The sequence below is a fragment of the Argiope bruennichi genome, chromosome 5, assembly GCF_947563725.1.
Source record: "Argiope bruennichi chromosome 5, qqArgBrue1.1, whole genome shotgun sequence".
NCBI classification, from domain to species: domain Eukaryota; kingdom Metazoa; phylum Arthropoda; class Arachnida; order Araneae; family Araneidae; genus Argiope; species Argiope bruennichi.
Window position 1 is genome coordinate 48,684,325 of NC_079155.1, and position 15,625 is coordinate 48,699,949.

The following is a 15,625-nucleotide window of genomic DNA, read 5'->3' on the forward strand; positions in this document are numbered from 1 at the left end:
ATGCTAAAATTTAATATATGTCCTCTCATATTTAATGATATTTAAAAAAAATATTTTAATAATTAAATTCATTTTAACCTTTAAATATCATTTGAAAAGACACAGTTAACCAAAAAATTTGCGGAACGAAGCAATTTTATCGCGGAAAAAAATAAAAATAAATCTTCCATTATAGCAGAATTATTAGTTTTCTATAGAACATATATTTGAAAAGGCTTATAGTCTTTAAATGGATGTCTGGAAAAGGACAATGAAAAGATGACATCTAAAAATTCTTCCCAACTGGGAATCGCTTAGGTTTTGCTTTTGGGATCACATGTGCAATAAGCAATCATCTGAAGTGCTTCCATTTATAAGGGATTCTATTTTTTTAAAGTCTTCTGTATCCACCTCGAGGCTGAAAAATGACAAGAAATTTAGACATGGACTTGAGGAAATTACAGTAACAAGGCAATATAAAGTACTTTTCATGTTAATGTTTGCTTTTTTTTTCCTTTTCTAATTTTCAATTAATTTATGAATTTTTTTTTTTGAAAACAATATATGTGGAATATGTGGACACTTATATGTGAAATATAAAGTGGATTTGTTTACTGACATTTTTACAGAAATATTTATGAGCAGAACTTATGGGTAAGGCAAGAGATCCAAAAATATTGGTAACATTATTTTATAAGAAAAATACAAGACGTGGGCGAAGTACTCAAAGATATTACATGCAGAAATCAACAATAAACATGCAAAGAGCAAATCATTATTAAACAACAACAACAACAGAGAAGACCGCTTTGTGATAACCGTTTCAGAAACATAATTCAATAACATCGTGTTTGAGCCTCATGTTATATAGGGATTATAATAGAAAAACAAATTTTATAAAAAAAAAAAAAAAAAAAAAAATTGGAATCTCGAATTTTAATTAGACACTTTAATAATTCGTGAATTTTCGAGAACTTTATTTTTCTTGCTAAATTCGTCACCATGGTAATGAAACTATCATCATTCTCTCTCAGTAAACTTATCTGTAAAATTCTCTTCCTTACTATGAGACTAACTTTGAAGAGAAGCAGTAATAGATATTCGTAACAGTATATAAAAGATCTAAATGATTTCTTTTTGGAAAGCATTTAGAGTTCCTTTCTGGAAAATATTTATGGTTCCTTTTACACCATAAGTTTCTCGAAGTAAAGTATCAACTTTTTTGTCATCGTGGATATCAGTACAACGTCCTCCCAAATAATGTTAAGGAATATAACGCGATAGAACAAAGCAATAAATTGTCCGCATTTATTACTTATCAGAATTAAAATTTAAATTCTAAATAAACCCATGAATTTTTTCAAACACAATTAAAATATTTTTTAATCTCAAATACAAATTTGAAGACTATGTATGAACAGAAAAATACTATTCCACTATTTCTTCGAATATGATTAAAAGAGGGGGGGGGGGAATGCAATTTTATTTTTCAATTTTTTCAATCAATATATAATATTTTTAAGGGCATTTTATTCGATTATATAGCTTTCTGTATTGATTTTTCTATTTCGAATTTAAAATATCTGTTATTATAATTTCCTACATATTCTTTTGTTTAAGTATTACTACTGATTTGACAGATTGGTATCAAAGATTACTAATTGATTTACCTTATTCAAATCAGATAACTAACTGTTTTTGATTTAATCTAAGCATATTTTAGAAAATAACGGCGAAAAAATTCACAACAAATATTTTTTAAAAGAGTTTAATAAAAAAATGGTTGCAAATGACTACCAAACTAACTTCCATTCACAGGCTGTAAATAAATACGATACTTACCTTGAAATATCGTTTATTTTTGTTCATTTTGAGCAGCATTTAAAGTATTTAATATCGTATGAGTTATTTATTTTCATTTATGGTTGTTAGTGATGTGAAAACTATTACTTATTATTACTAATTTCATGTATTTAGTCTCTATTGCTGGACTGTTTTATCTAAAGCATGAGCAATTTTCTCAAGCAGGAGGTGCCACCTGTTAGCCAGTTTAAAAAATATATATAAGTCTAATATTTATAAGACTAAATTACAAATTAAAACTCCTTTAATTTTAAATCACCATTTAAAAAATTGGTTCTTGCATTTTCGATAAAATTGTATTAGTTTAATATTTCATAAAATGAATGATCATTTAATAGATGGGTTTAATTCAAATCTAATTATACGTTTAATAATCTTGAATAATAATAAAGATGAATGTGCATGTGCATGTTCACAATCTATAGGTCACACCAATTGCTTTAGAGTTACCAAATTTACAGCACAATTTTGACACTGGATATAGTAGAAATTATAAACTTCGAGATATTTTCAAAAATGTGATTATAGATTTATTAATTAAAAATTAATTGAAATTAAAGAATTTTTACCGTAAATTCCGATTATATTGCTAACAAATGTATACTTTATCTTATCCTAAAATTTAAGATATTCTCTTTTCAATGATAGCAATTTATTGCGTATATACATTTTTTTTCCTATTTTGAATTTATTTAATAAATATTTTAAGCTTTTACATAAGCGCGAAACAACATATTTTCATTGTAAAATTAAAACTCTAATTATATTAATTTTTGTTGTTAAGATTTCACCCTGCTTTTTTTTCTGATGCCGATATTTAAGATATAAAGGTTTTCCATGGTAAGTTGATGTCATTATAAGATATGCTTTTAGTAAAAAATATTAAGTTTCTTTGACTTACAATTAAGTTTTTACTTCAAAAGGGTTCAGGGTTCAAAGAAACATTTTTGAACCCTGTCTATTTTTGAACACAGTTGCTATGATTGTTACGTAATTGGAGCTATAAAATTAAATATATGAGATTGGAGAAAATATTATGCACTTAACAGAAAGGTGTAAAGTTTCCAAAACAGTATGGCCCATTCGTCTATTAAAATTTCAAATTCAAAACTAATTTGTAAATGAGTTATAGAAAATATCTAAAAGTTTTTGCATCCGTTGATTCCAGCAAACCATCTGATAGCCAAAATCATCTAGACAATTATAATTCAAATGTGCCGAAGTATAAATGGATTAAAATGAAAAAACAGCAATCACCGTGCGCATTAAAAATATATTATATGATTTACTATCTTTATTTCTTTATCAATCCTTTTAATTAATAATTCCCTATATTAACAAAACAGATAAAATAAAATTTACGAAAATTTGAAACGGATTATTTGTACATAGCAAAGCCAGGTTACTAAATCCCTAAAAAAGCTTTAGTTATATACTGCCAATCCAGCACTTCTGGAACGTTCTTTCAAGCCATTCAGTTCTCGAGAACACCCTCTTTTGAAATAGAACTCTTTACTTTGGGCTCCTAAAATTTCCTAGCAACCCATTATCTTTTCCGCAAGTTGCAGGGGAAATGGATTCGCCGAAGAAGTGAAATGGAGCGCACCGAAGAATTGTCCTGTATTTCAGGACAACCGCAAAGGCATCGCAAACGGATCATTCGCTTTTCCGGGAGGAATCATGAGAGTTTACAAAAATTTGACCCCTGGGAAAAACAGGTAAATAGATACTCAGCGAAAAGATGGATGAAGTCTTCCCGGAATTTTTCTTTTATATTTTAGGGAAATAAAAGCGAACTGAAGTGAGAAAGATATCAGCAAACAGAAGGATGCAAAATATGATGCTAAGGTAGATTAATTTAGTTGCTTCCTTTTTAGTGGAAAACTGATTCTTACTGAAAATTATATCTATAAAACAAATTATTGTAATGAGCGCCTATTGATATATTAAATGACAGGAATTTCCATGGGGAGTGATCTCCAATCATCTTTCTTCCATTTCCTCTCCACCCCGCAAAAAACTAAGGATCTTGGATAAGACCGAGAATGTGCTATAATTTTTATTTAATCATTAAAACAAATTATTATAGTGCTTACCTACTGAAATATTAAACGGTAGAGATTTCCAGTGGGAGTTATTGAACTTGCAGCAGATTGGGATGAGCGAGGATAGAACATGGGATCTTGTGGATCGCAGCCCAGTAACATGACCTTGATACAAAAGCAATTGCTGTGGTACGTAGCTGTTAACTGGCTTATAAGCTTTCACCAAAGACTCTCCCTCCAGTGAGTGGAACGATATGGCTGTTGCGTGGTGATGTATTAGCTGTTGATTCTAATGCGCCTGTACCCATTTGAGTAGCGCCAAGTGTTATGGCGAACGTGTGTGGGTGAGTGGCTGCTGTTGCTGCGTCAAGTGAGTCAGACGACTTTGGGTTGCTGCGTGAAGTGAGTCTGACGACTTTGGTTTGCTGCGGGTAGATGGCGCCACAACAGCTGCATCAAGGTTGCAGGTTCATCATCCGAGGTCACCAATGTAGCGAATTGGATTGAGCGAGGATAGAACATGGGACCTTGTGGTTCGCAGCCCAGTAACATGACCACGATATAAAAGCAATTGCTCGTGTAGCGTAGCTGTTAACTGGCTTATACGCTTTCACCACAATCTCCCCGAAGCTTTCTTGCAGTCTCTCAAATAGAAATCTTATCCCTATCCTCCCTGCATAAAATCGGGATTATTGGATAAAACCGCGAATGTCCTACGTGGCATTGGCGAATATAGTAGTCACGAAATACCGGCGTGAATAATTTTTACTGAACCAATGAACAAATTATTGTAGTACATGACTACTGAAATATTAAATAATAGATATTTCTAGGGGAATTGATCTTTCCTGAAATTTTCTTGCATTCCTTTAAATAAAAGTCTAATAAATTCACAAATATTTTTTTGAAAAGAAATATATTTTATTAATATTTTACCCAAAATAATACTAATTTAAAGATACATACAAAGTAAAATACAACATTTTACTACTTTTTCAACGCGATCTAAATATTCTTTTATCTATTCTTCAATCCGCACGTAATATATAAAGTTAGTACAGGTAAGATTCTATTTGTAGTTAAAACTGAGGAGCAAAATTTCACTTCCATTTATTCTTTTTTTCACAAATATCTCTCTCGTATTGGAAATTGTGTATAATTTTGAGAATTAAACATTTTACACTTTGTAGTTTCATATTATTGCCACTTTACAAACAATTATATTTATTTGAAAAAGGCTATCTTCCTACTGTAAATTTAGAAATCATAAAATCATGAAAATTCCCCTACGTATTTTTCCTAAGCGACACACAATCAAATGAAACTTTTAATGGGAAAATATGTTGTTTATTATCATATATTGCTCCGAATTAAACTAGAACACCTTAAAACAAAAAAAGCGTTCTGAGAAAATATTGTTACAAACCTGTAATGTTGCTTCCCAGCACGGTTAGTTCAATCACTGGAAAGACCGTCTTACGATCAACTTTGTTAGATGCTGATCGGGTGTCTCGTCAGTGATCTCAGAACTTGACGACTATTTGCCACCGAATTTGGCGACCTTGGAAACAGAATAGATACTACTGGAAATTTAGAGAATCCCAAATTAGAAATTAGAGAGTGCTGCTCATCCAATAGGAACAGAGATACGCCTGATTGGTCTAAAACCTTCTCTGCTCACCTCCCGGGAACTAAAAGAGGCAGGCAGTCTCACGCAGCTGTCAGTCGGAATCGTGTAAAGATTCTACGGCGAATAGTTGGATAACCCCAGCAAAAAGTTCAAACAATTGCTGAATTGAACTGTGTGAAGATTCCTGTTGTTTAATTGTAGAAGCAGCATCGAGTCGTGTTAGGAGTAGCCAGTCGTGTAGTAGTGATTCGGCAGTTGGATACAGCTAAAGCGAAGATACAGTGGATATTTGCAGATATTTGAAGAGATCGTAGAGTGAAGCGACGCAGATTCCCTGTTTCTGCTGAATTCTGTCTGGCCGCTTTGTGTGCTGTGGTTGTTTTTACTGCTGATTACTTCTTGTGGACTACTGTTTGTTGTAGTGTGCTGCTGTGCGTTTCCTGTTTTCGTCTCGGTTGTATATTTGTCGTCTTCGTGTTAATAAAAGTCGTCTTTTGTTACTAAAGGACTGTTTATTTCAACGACCAACAAATCGTTAAAAGAGCTCTAAACGGGAGTAATCCGTAACAATATGTTCAAAATAGACTTCCTGAAAAAATAGAAAGCAATAGTCGTTTATTTTGCCAGTAGAACGATAAATAAAGGTCTAATTTTTATTACTATTTGCACTTCGCGTTAATATTTTTATTCGTTTTAAATCAAAAATAAGAAATAGACAAAAAATTAAATTTATACATTATTTTATTAATATTATTGTATTTTTGTTATTTGTATCATTAAAATAATAAAAATCCATTTGATTTGAATTTCCAGTTTTCTATATTACAAAAGAACTCTTGAATGGAGAATTATAAGAGAGTAAATAAATTTCTGATACAAATTACAATAAATAATAATTAAGTTATATAAAAAAATAGTGAATATTTATATACAAAAATTAAGGTTCTTAAAAACATACATAGAATTACTTGTTAAAATTACCAGAAGTAGGAATGAGATTTTTTCTTACCATTTAAAACTGTTTTTATCTATAAAGCAAGTTGCCCATTTTTTCCATAATTTTAGGAGGAATCTAAAAAGCTTTAAAACGAGAAGCTATGTAAAATTTATCTAATTTAGTTTCAGCTACATTGTTAGAGTTATCGGTATCCGATTTTAAACTTTCAGCATGAATGACTCGTTGAGCAATATAGAATAAAAAACCCTCTTTTCCTTTCAGAAGGTTTTGGCAGAAGGGAATGAATAATTATCTCTTTATACCCTGTTTTAAAATTTAAATATTTCAACATGTTTCGCTGAATTAATGCATACTAAATGGAAAAGCGAGTTAACTCTTAAATATAAAATGGAACTTTCTTTGTGAGATTAGAATTTCTAACATTTACGTTCTTATTTAGATTTTTGGCAATAAATAAATAAATATAAAATTTTAAAACATCTTTTTCTTTGAATCAGGTTGACGGTTTTTTTATACGTTTAGCATTTGATGGCCTTTATTGTAGCGTTTTTATGAAATTCTGTATGAAACTTGTTCAATTTCCTTTTAATTATTCATCACTAGCTGTTGGTCAGTTTTGCTTATACAAGATTTCCATGTTTGAATAAGGCATAGTGATGTAAAAGATGGGAATTCAGGAATATATATTCAATGAATCCTTTTGTGTATCGTGCTTGAAATACAAAAGAGGCTTGTAAAATTCTTACTCATAATTTTCTGCATTTGATAACCATATTCTTTTGGAGACACTTGCTTGCTTTAAGGACGGTCATTTGCAAATATGAATACACAACCATGAGTAGAAATCAAGAGATAGCTCTTTATTCTTCGAATTTTTCATCCTACAATAAAAGAAGTCGAGACATTCATATTGATAAGGTTAAAGCTAGTTTTTGCCAAAGCCACTTCAAATATAGATGAGGCCTAGGTATTTCTAATCTCAGAAGTGGAAACCAAGGGAAACGTTCAGAGGTGTCATGTATTCATATTTGCAAATGACCGTCTTTAAAAGAAGAAAATGGCCCCAAAAGAATATAGTTATCAAATGCACAAAGTTATGAGTAATTTTACAAGCCTCTTTTGTATTTTAAGCGCGATAAACAAAAGGATTCATTGAAGACATATTCCTGAATTTCCTTCTTTTACATCACTTTTTCTCAGTAAAAGAGAAAGAAAAGATGGAGTTGACTTAATAGCGCTGCATTAGCCTATAATTATATTTTGATATTTAGAGTGATCTAAAATAGGGAAATTAAAAAACAACTCTCGATAATGAAATATATCACTTCAGTAATATTTTCTTTTTTATTGGTAACTCTCTGCCTTAACGATTAGCTGATTCTTAAGGAATAATGACTGCGCTTCATTTCAATTATCCTCACTTATGATTATTTATTGTTCTTATATGTTTCTTCATAAATGTATATTTTTTAAAATCGCATTGTGGTAGACCACAATGTCATTTTGATAAATTTTTTCAAGCTTTCTGCCCATTGTGTATATAAACATCCCTTGTGGAGTCAAGGTCCATATCATCATAGTACTATTAAATAGGATGACACGTAAATGTACGGTTCATTCATCCTTTGATTTTCATAATACCTTAACTTCATATCGCTAATATTTATGTAAACTCCACAGATATTAAATATAATCTTTCTTTTTAAAATTTTTATAATCCTGCAATTAAATGTTTGAGGTACCACTGTAAACGATTTAGTTTTCATTTAAAAAATATTGTTACAATATATACTCAAAATACCTTAAGAAATTATTTAAATCTAGACTAAATAGATTTATTGCAATGAATTCCAAACATTGTAACTTTGAATTATAAATCGGTGTGAAAGTTATTTTTGCACAGGAAAATTTCCCAACGTTGTCACGAAAAATTGTTTCAAATTCGGTATTTTTAGATCTAACAACTGTTCTATACAGCACCAACACACATAAACGCGCTTTCACACTCACTCACACACACTTGTGAACAGTGTGTATTGTCCGATGAACAGATCTTAAAATACACATGCTCAGTACGATATCAGCAAGTTGTCAAATATAATTGCAGTATAATCTGAAAAAGGTAATTCAAAAGACATTAGTTGAAGTCTATATGGGATAGAAAATCTATCTTTACAAATTACAGGAAATATTCTTTAAAAGTCGTAATTTTTGATATTTTTTTTCTCCACTATAAAACAGAAAGAAGTCTAAAAGAAATTCTGATCTCCAATTTTAGAAATTCCATATAAAAAAAAGAATTCTATACACATACCAATGAATTGACAAAACATTAGATGTTTCTTACATATATTGAGAGAAATCCGTTTAATAAATGTATGGTACAAAGAGAGCAACATGCTCGACAGTGGAAAACGAAACTTTATTTCACACCCACACCCCCCCCCCACACACACACACACACACATTCTCTCTTATTACTAGTAGAGATTGAGAAAGGAAAATGGTCTAATTTTATAAAATTCTCTTAGGGAAAAATTTTTGAATTTGATATCGTGTGTAACAACTAAAATATGATTCGAAAAGTATATATCGTGCTGATTGTTTTCAAAATATAAACAATAAAAATCACAGAATGATAAATTAAATAACTGGGGAAATTTCATTGCCCAAGGTGGTTGAATTTTCTTTCACAAAAACATAAAAAGGGGAAAATTCTACAGTTCAAAACTATCTCATATTTTATGCAAATGGGTATTTTCTCACGGAATTGGAATTTTCTTTGTTTATTTCTGATATGATTGTCTGCAGAGAATTGTATTTTCATTTTTTATATATATTAAGCTTGTTATGAATCATAATTTCGATATGTAGCATCTTGTTGTATAAGTCATTTCAATAATTACTTGTTAGGAGAATGAGAAAAACTTCAAAAGAGCACAATTTCTTCCATTATTTTTAAAATGTAGTGTTATTTTAGAGATTATTCATCTTAATAAAAAGTTATAACAAATGAATTTTAAAAAATGGTTTGAAGAAGAAATGAAACGATATTTTATAAAACAACAGATTTATCTGAGGAGATAGAATAAGAATGGCGGTTGAGTAATTAAGGAAGATTGTATTACATATTAAAGGCTAATTTTTCATAATCATAAAGAAATCCTTTATCTTATAAGTATTTTTTTAATAATCTTCTTCGCTATTTCGAAATTAAATTGTTATGAAAGAGAAATTTTAGTGAGTTTATATCTGGGGTTCATAATGTATATAATAATTTTATATATACATCATCTTTTAAAAATTTACAAAAACGCTCCTGTTTACAAAACGATAAAAAATGGTCTGTTTTAAAACAGCATGAACATACATGGGCTGTACCGATCATGATTCTCTCAGCAAAGTATTTATATTAGAGAATTTTTGTGACAGACATTAAAGCCGGCTATTTTAACCTTTTCAGGAGAGGGTAATTAAAATGTTTGAAATATGATGAAAACACCCAGTCAAGGTGATTAATAAGTAGTTTAGACATAGATTTTGCAATCAAAAATTTTTTAATATCCCTTCTTTCACAGAGGGTAGTGTAATCGTTTGGGAACACCACCCATCTAGAGTAATCTCTGTGTAAGGAAATCGTTCGAAATAATTGAGCAAATTTCATATGATAATAGCAGTGATTATGAATATTTGAGGTTAATAAACATTTTTATTTATGTTTTAGGTTAGTTGAAACAATTAAAATATTAAAAATACAATTTATGACATATTTATTACGAAATTTCTAAATTATATCTAATATATATATAAATAATAAAAAAATAGAAACCATTGCAATTTAATACAAAATATTAATTAAAAATAAGAACTATCTAATTAAAATGCTAAACATATGTATTTGCAATTAAATTTAAATTTATAAATATCACATAAATAACAGCAAAAATGAAGAATAATTCATTATTTGGCATGAAATCTTTCGAAAGATGTAGGAATCTATTTTTGTCTAACCCACAATGACACATTACATGTTTTGCAAATTGTTCCTTGATTTTTGTACATTTTTTTGGAGCAAAGAACATCCTCGATATCTTTTCAGCCTTTTTTTTCAAATTTTCAAATGCATAATACAATAATAATAATTTAAAAAAATAAGGTTGTATAAACGCAGAAATTTACAGAAAAAAAATCGCTAGAATTTAATCAGAGCATGAGCGTAATAAATAAGAAACCGCCTGGAACGAGAGGCAAAGCTGAAATGTGGAATATTTCCTGGTTTCAAATATGGAGGGGGGGGGGTCTTTCCCCAAAGACAATAAACACCCCCCTCCTCCTCCCGCATACACGATATCTCCATCGCGCCCTTCTCTGAAAAATATTAAGTTATAGCTTTCTCAGAGATACTAGATGTGGCAAAACAGAAGATGTCCTAGGCGGGCGGTGTCCCGAAATAAGATCACTCAGAACAAAACCACTTTGACTTGTTCTTAAATTAATCGGAAGCTTCAAAGGAAATATGATTTAAAACCTCATGGATAATGTAAGAAAGCAGGTGAAAGATTTTGAGAAAATTTCAATTCTTAAGACCTCAAAAAGATTCCCACATTTCAGACAATTTTCAAAGCATTTTTAAAATAAAATTAATACAAAAAAACCCACCTCGAAATAGAATTGCTCGGGTTGCCATCTCTTCAATAGAAAAGAAACCAATTGCATTTTTCAAAAAATTTTAGGAGTTTTAAATTCGATAGTGTTTTTTACAGAAATTTTTAAAAGTGGTGTCCTCTTTTGCGACCACCGCCCTTGTAAGTGTTAATAGGCTTACACCAGTTCTCTTTGAAATGCACTTGAGCCTTGCTAATGGACTAGAGCACTATAATATTATAGTGCAATTAAAAATATAACTTTTATATTAATCTATTTGAAATTTTCTTTTTTTTGTGGCATTGCAATTATTCTCATATGAAAGAAAAAATAGCAAAATCGTTTTTTATCTTACAACAATGAAATTAATGACATGTTTGTATAATTGAGGAGAAAATGGAATCGTTTTGAATTTAATTGCAACATTTAAACTGGTTGTAAAATATTATGCAGAAAAATACTTTTAAAATCATATAAAATTTGATGAAAATACTACAGGAGAAAATGATTAGTATCACTAAAATATAAAAAAAAATTAAAATTGTGAGGAAATTCAATTTTTTGCACATTTTAAAAACTAAATAATTTTGTGATTGGCAAAATTTCTGAAAGTTGAAATATTCATTAACTTTAAACCTCCTCTGTTTTTGCTCACGTTTTTTTACAACGTTAAAGATAAGTTTTGGAAAAAAACATGCTACAAAATACTCACATTTCCGCATAAAATAGATTAAAAAACCAAACACCTTTTAAACAAAATTCTGCCAGTTTAAAACTAAAAGTGCTAAAAAAAGGGATGCAATGCGGTTATTTGTCTAAAAAGAACTATAATGCTAAACTTTTAGTTTCAGCATTTATCAAATGATTCTTTTAAAATCTTACTGGTAACATTAAAATTGATACGCTGTTTCTAAAATAAGTTCTATTTTTATACACATTAAATAATCTGGTTTCATCTGATAAATAGATAGAAATGTACATTTTTAATCATTAAAATTGCTTTAAAATCATTTTAAGTGAACATATTGCTTAATCTGTAATTTATTAATTGTAGATCATATTGCAAAAAAAAAAAAAAAAAAAAAAAAAGACAAAGAAATATGCATCAAATTTTGTAAAATCTCTCAAAAACTTAGAATTTGAGAAAACATCTCCTTCAACCCTTTTTAAGGCCGTGGGAAGTATGCTTTCCACCAAATTTATCAAACTTTATATGAAATTATGTAGGTTGGCATAAGTTCTGACGAATTTTTTTAGTAAGTCAGAAACTTAGATGCTTCCGTTCTTTATCTCAGACAAAATGACGTGTATTGATTTGTTACTTAATTATTAATTAACCAAATTAATTAATGAATCAAATTAAATTTATCTAATAAGCTAAATGAATCCCTTTTCTTATTCTAATTTCAAGCCTAAAAATATTTTATACATAATATGACTAAAAAAAATGGCCCTTTAAAGGGCTACGTAAAATATTATTAAAACCCAAACAATGCAAAAATAAAAATGAATTAAAACAACAAAGAATGAAAGCAGAAACAAAGATTAGACATATTTTTTAAAAGTTTAATACTATATTTCTTTAAAAAAATATTTAAAAAATTGAAAATATTTTATAAAGTTAATCGACATTTTTTTTGTCGCGAATTGACTTCTGAATGTCTTTAAATACCTTAAATTAACATTATCTTATATTAATGTTTTTTTAAAAAAATAGACCCTACAATTTTTAACCATCTATTTGTTTGTTTCAATGCAATTTACTCTCATTGCTTTCCTTTTTATACTTTTTACTGAAAAAAACTACCATTTTTTTTTCCGACTAAGTGCGTCCAAGAAGTTTTACAGTTTTCTCTCTCCGGATACTTTGGGAGAAAGCTGAACATGTCCCAGATCGGTCGTTTGTGTCCGCACCACCGTCCCATTAAGAAGAGAGTCCTTTTCTGTTGATTTTTTTTTCTTTTCTCCTTCTTTATTTTTGTCCAACATGTGTGCATCATGTGCTCCTGTTGTTTCTTCTCAGCCTCGCATGATTTATTTTAAAGCTTTTTTTATCGATATTTTGATCCCTCTTCTCCCTCTTCTATTATTAGAGCCAAAGCAACGTAAAGTTAAGTCTTCTGTTATTTTTGTCATCGATTAAGCGATATAAAGTTAATTAGTGAAATGAAGTATGTAGAAAATACAGAAATGAATAAAATTTCCTTGACATGTTTTTACTAGAAAGATTCAGATACGGCTTTAAGGTTTCAGAAAGGTTTCTAAATTATATACAATTCTGGGAATATTATCTTTGAAATTTCTTTCCTGGTTTCCGAATCACATGTTCTACTAATTATGAGGAAAAATTTTGTTTGTTTGCCAAAAACTCATCCTTAACGTAGTACTCAAACGTGAGCAAAAAGCAGTGGAGTTTTAAAGTTAATGAATATTTCAACATTGAGAAATTTTGCCAATCACAAAATCATTTAGTTTTTAAAAATAATTTTCGCTTTATTGAATTCCATATCATAGCTTCCATCTAGACAATTTTAAATAATTAAATTTTTAGAAGTAGAAAATTTACAATCTACTCATCTTTGGCTACTGGTTTGCTCTCCATAATATTGGTAATGTTCAATTTTAATTAACCTTCTAGTGAAAATTTATTTGTCATGATTTTCTGAATAAAATGTTTTGCCATCAAATTCGGGGAGACATTAAAGCCATTTTATTGGAATATCTTTGCATTTGTCTTTTTTATAATACACCTATAGCTTCTTCCTAGGCATCATAGTACCATTAAAAACTTAATGTTTTGGTAATTCATTTTCAAATTGCATGTTGCCATCTCAGTTTATGTAACTTTACTTCCTAATTTCACTCAATTTTGCTTACATAAAAATCAATTTCATTGCTAGCTTTCAACAATGGAAGAAAATTACAAGATAAAATATATGATGAAACAATGAACATAATTTTAATTTTAATTTAATAATGAAATCTATTAATAAAAGTTAGTATAAATATTTAAAAAAAATGCTGAAATAATGATGCTGCTTACGTAATTGTACGATTATTATGTTGAAATAAAAAAAAAATATATATTTTTTAAATTTTAGAATGCTTCTCTTCTACTAATTATGAACATGTTTTTACTAGAGAGATTCAGATACGGCTTTGAGGTTTCAGAAAGGTTTCTAAATTATATACCATTCGGGGAATCTTTGAATCTTTGAAATTTCTTCCCTGGTTTCCGAATTACATTCACTAAGCAGTGTACTTGAATGTTAATATGAATATACTACCATTCCGAATGATGACAAATAGATACAAATCAAAATCAAACTTGATAGAAAGCTTTCAACTTAACAGTTTATTGAATTTCGTATATATCAGTTATAGCATGTCCATTGATTAATAATATCATTCGTTTCCTTTTCTTTTCTTCTATTATTAGAGCCAAAGCAACATAAACATAAGTCCTTTTTTTATTATTTATATCGTCTATTAAGCGATGTAAAGTTAATTATTGGAATAAAGTATGTAGAAAATACTGAATATAATAAATTGTTTCTCGGCATATTTCTACTACACCTCATTTGCATACATATAGTTTAAAAACATTCTAACAGAAAGGTTTATAAAATATATACAATTTAGGGAATATATATTTTTTTAAATTTCTTCCGTGGTTACCGAGTTACATTCACAAATAAATTCCCTTTGAATGTTCTTATGGGTATACTATCATAATGATAAATAAATTCAATCAAAATCTAGATTCAAACAAAATGCTTAACCGTATACTGTAATTATTTTCGTCTATAACATTCATAAAATTAGACCCCTTTCGAAACTTTCCATCTGAAATAAACCTAATTCAATCAGATAATATCCTTGGAAACTGTAATTTCATAATATACATTGACATGTGAATAATATAAAGTCAACTTCGATTTGGCATGTAAATCTTCAGAAAAAAACATATTACACAAAATCTTTTTAACTACAACCAATTTTTATTATTTGCCTATCATACTCCTTCCCTTGAATAGGATAAAAATTGGACCTTAGATAATAATAGTAAAATTCCTTGCTCATTATATTAGAGACTCTTTGCTAATTATATTAGAGAATAAAAGATGCATCAGAAGAAAATTTATACGATATAAAGAATAAAAAATATAAGATGGCACAAATCAATAACAATTTTAGAAACATATATTATATTTCCGGACGTTACATTTTTTAAAAAAACTGCCTCAATAACAACACACACGTATTCATCTTCATTATTAGTAGGAAAAACTGATATTCAGAAAAAATTAAAGCATTCTAACAATTAATTGTTATTTTATTTTTTAAGATATTGATGTAAATGTCAAATAGAAATTACATTGGTATTAGCATTATTCTACCAATTTTTTAAAACATTTGTTCTAATTTTCCATTCCAGATTTTATTATTAAATTAAAATTAAAAGAATATTTATTGTTTTATCATGCATTTTATCTCGTAATTTCC